The following is a 4,262-nucleotide window of genomic DNA, read 5'->3' as shown; positions in this document are numbered from 1 at the left end:
ACGTGACTGGCACCAGCGCGGCCACTCGGGGAGACCCCGGAGCTCTGGGAGGCCGGGGCCGGGGGGGGGGACTCCGCCAGGGCTCTCACTGCCGGTGGCCGGGAGCTGCTCTGTCCTGTCTCTCCTGCTGACCCCGCGGGCAGCGAGGGGCCCCGTGGCCCGGCACCCACCAGGGCCCAGAGCAGCCCGGGCTGCAAGCCCAGCACAGGAGAGGGCGCCACAGTGTGCCCCGGCGTCCAGTGCCCGGGCAGCCGGCCCAGACCAGCCCCTGCCAGGGCCACGGCGGCGGCTGGGGAGGGCTCGTGGCTGGGGAGGCCCGTGGGCCTCCGCCCTGCCCGCGGGAGGGGCCGCAGCCCTCCAGGACCCTGGGGACCGAGCGTGTGGTGGGCGCCCCAGGGCGCGGACTGAGCGGAGCCGGGACCCTCACCGAGTGCTGCGGGCAGGCGGGCGCGCCCCGTGGGGGCCGAGAGCGTGGGCGTCCCCGGCCGATTCCTTCTGGTGTCCGCGACGGGCCGGGAGCTGAAACGGCAGGCGGGCGAGCCGGGGTGACCTCCTCGGCCTGGGGGCCCGGGGCAGAGGCCGCAGAGACCGGGGCACCCTCTGCGACCGGCCCGGGCAGAGAAGGGCGCCCACACGGGGCATCTCTCTGTGTGGTTCGGGAGGCGGGGGGCACAGAACTGTCCGCAGACAGGCACAGGCCAGTGCGAGTGGGGGTGAGCGGGAGCGTCCAGGTCCCGCGGGGGGTCTCTGCGGGTGGAGGGAGTGAGCAGGCGGGTCAGCGTCCGGGCGGGTGGGCGCAGGGCGGCGCAAGGGCGGCGGGCATAACGGTCATCCTAGCGGCGCGGCTCTGGCTCTGGCGGGGCTGGTGCCACCGTCACGCTGGCCTCAGCCCACCGACGCGCACGTCCTGTCTGGGCCGGGCAGGCGGGCCCGAGCCCCCGCGGCGCGGAGAAGGGGTGCCCAGCCCTCCCAGAGCGGGGTCTGCCGCACGAACAGGGGCGGGCACTGCTCCGCTGCCCTCCCCTGGCACCACCTCAGCCCAGCTGGGACCTGCCCCTGGGGTCTGGGGCCCATCCCAGGGGTCCTTTCTCCCTGGGTGGGGCTGCTCTGCGGACACGGGGCCCAACGGGTCCTCTCCCTTTGGCGCTGACCTGTGGCCTCCCCTTGCTCTTGCGCCCAGCACCCAGGCAGCCTGGGGCCTCCAGCGGGCCCAGCCACCCAGGTCTCTGGGACCCAGTGCGGGAAACGCCAGGTCTGGGGGGCCCGGCCCAGGCAGCGGGCCCCAGTGGCCAACGTCCAGGTGGCTGCCCGCCGGCACCATCCTCCGCCCGCATACGGCCGGCCTCTTGGTGTCCACCTCCCCGAGCTGACCCCTTCCTGGGGTTGCCCAGACCCCTCCCTGCCCAGCACGGCGCAGCGGCCCTGGGACACACCGGCCCTGCCACTCCCCCAGCGAGGGCGTCTCCGCGGCCAGCGACGCGCCTGTGCGGTGCCTCCTGCCGCCTCGCCGGGGCCTGGGAGGGACTCCGGGACTCCCGCCTCCGCGGGTGGCAGAATGGCTGGACTCTGTGTCCACCGCCGCCGGACGGGGGATGCACACGCGCACACACGCCACCGGCTCCGACCGCGCCGCCCAGGGTGCCCCCACTGGCCTGCCCCTCCTGCCCGGGCTCGGCAAACAGCACCCTCCTCTGCGGGGTGTGGCTCCTGTGCCGTCTGCGGCCAGTGCCAGGCAGCTTGCGTTGAGCTTGGTGCTGAGTCTGCGCCCGGCCTGGAACGCGGCCCGGGGGACAGAGGCGCGGGGTCTGGGCCAGCGCGCCCTGGCGCCCCAGCCCCCTCCTGGGCTCAGAACGCCCCGCCCGGGAGTCTGGGGGCGGCCTGCGCTGGCCGCCCGCACGGGAGCGGGGAGAGAGCCCGGAGGCGGGGGCTGCCGCGGGCGGCCGGGACGTGCCTGTTTGTCTTGGCAGAGCTGCGCCGAGACCACTCTCACCTCGGATGGCCGCGAGGTAGGAGAGCGCGGGTCAGCGGGTTTAGAAAAACACTCCCGGCTCGGCTGAGAGCGCAGGGGCCGCGGGCTGCTGGCGCGCAGGGAGCAGACAGGACGTCCCTGGCCAGCCGGCGTGCGGTGGCAGTGGGGGGGCGCGGGGGCGCCGCAGGCAGAGAGAGGGGAGAATGGGGGCTCGGGGTGACTGACACCCATGGTGGGACGGGGTGGGGACCCCGAGTGCCAGAGGCCACAGGCCAGATGGGACGACAAGAAGCAGCACACCCCAAACCTGAGGCTCCCACACATGCCCAGACAGCACCGCGGGGCCTCAGGGGCTGCGCCTGCCCACATCACCTGTCTCAGGTGCAGAACAGGTGCCTGCACGGCCCTCGCGGCCACCTCTAGGCAGGCAGGGCCAGGCGGTGGCTCCTGTCCGGGCGTCTACGCTCCAGTGAGAGCCACACTCCAGTGCACCCGCCCAGCAGGGGACACGGGCAGCCTGGGCAGCCCTGGGGACACTTCTTTAGCCCAAGAGCCCGGTGTCCAGGTCACCGCCAGCTTGAGGGTCATGACAAAGCCCTGCCTGTCCCAGGACTCAGCTGGGGGGTGGGAGCTGCCCCTGCGATGTGCACCAGCGCACTTGTCCAGCCCCTGCAAGGCCAGTCCAGACTCGGGGGTCCCCAGGGCCTCAGGACAGTTAGATAGAGCCCCTCTCAGCCTCCCTGGAGGACCCTGGCCCCCATGTGGCTGCCCCACGGTGCCCCCTCCCAGGGCCTGGGGGCTGGGTCTGTCCCTGAGCTGGCCCAGAGCAGGAGCTTGGCTAGGGCAAGACCCCAGCCACCCCCCACAGCGGTCACTCGGGTGGGCATGTCCTGGCAGGCACTGGCCCATGCTGGCGTGGCCTCTTGCTCCCCAGGGCCTCTCCTGACCCTGGTCCTCAGGGGTCCAGCCGAGCACAGCCTGGTGCTCCTGGGCAGGGACTACTCCCGTGCGCTGGGAGCTCGACTCGCCCCAGTGGAAGGCGCACCCCGAGCTGTGGCTTCGCCCTGCTCTCCCCGCCCCCTCCCAGGGAGAGCCTTGGATGCCGGGGGCAGCGGGGCAGGGAAACAGCCCTGCCCGGCCAAAGGCAAGCCCTGGTGGGCACCCAGGCAGCTCCTAGCCGAGCCCCGGGGGCGTCGCGGGTAGCAGGAGCGGAGCTGGCTCCCGCACAGGCAGCAGGTGAAGGCCGGGGCCTCCGCTCAGGTCAGCTGGCCAGCGGTCCGACCCACGTCGACTGAGTGTCACGCGCCCCCGGCTGTTACACGCAAGCCCCACGCCGCCCACCAGGGCAGGGGCCGCCGGCCCAGGGCAGCTCTGCTTCACCACAAGGGCAGTCGAGCTGAGGGAGCCTGCGGGCCAGGGGTCCCGGAAACTGTCCCCGGGGGGTCACTCACTGACCACCGGCAGGGAGGTCCCTGAGACACCGCCCAGGCCAGCCTCCCTCGGCCCTGAGGCGGCCGCCCTGCTGCTCCCTCCCACCTCCAGAGCGCCTCTGCTCCAACTTCACCCACGTACCCTCCCGTGCGCCCTCGCGCCCGCCCGCCCACGCGCACCAGCCTTGGCCACACCCGCTGCCTTGCGGGGCAGGCGCCCGGCCACTGTGTGGAGAGTGCCGGGGCACTGCCCTGCACCTGGGGCCTTTCCCCGCTGGGGCAAGGGCTGGCTGAGAGGAAGGCCCGGGCCAGGGTGTGCGCTGCGGACGTGCGTGCAGCGGCGCGGGGACTCCTGGGCTCCTGGAGGCCGGGCCTTGGCCCCAGAGGGCCAGGGAGGCAGCCAAGCGAGCGGCTTGACCGTGCAGACGCTCGTCTCGCGGTTCTGGAGGGAGGCCCTGGGTCTGGCCTGGCCTCCAGGTCTCTCCTGCCGCTGCTGCCTTCCTGGACCAGACGCGTGTCCTTGGGCTTGGAGCCCTTCAGAGCCCCCAGGGTGATCTTGCCGGCGCCACGTCTACAAAGCCCTCTTCCCGAAGCTGGCCGGAAGCTGTCCTCCCGCTCGCGAGGTCGGCCGGTGGGGGACTCTGAGAGCCGCGTGTGGTCGGGGCACTGCGGGCAACCGTGCGGGGTCCCGGTCTGCCCAGGGCGGCGGGGAGGAGCCGTGGCCCGGTGCTCCTGGCCCTCGGGGCCACCGCGGTGGCGCAGTGCTGGGCGGCCCTGGGCGTGGTCCTGCCTGCTGGATGGGGGCACACTTCATTCTCAGAGGCCCCCAGAGATTCAGGCGCTTAGCACAGCCCACCGGACCC

Source organism: Talpa occidentalis, unplaced genomic scaffold (assembly GCF_014898055.3).
Source record: "Talpa occidentalis isolate TD23 unplaced genomic scaffold, MPIMG_talOcc4v2.1 talOcc4.3, whole genome shotgun sequence".
Taxonomy (NCBI): Eukaryota; Metazoa; Chordata; class Mammalia; order Eulipotyphla; family Talpidae; genus Talpa; species Talpa occidentalis.
The sequence above is the reverse complement of the archived record's forward strand: the minus strand, read 5'-3'. Positions refer to the sequence as shown.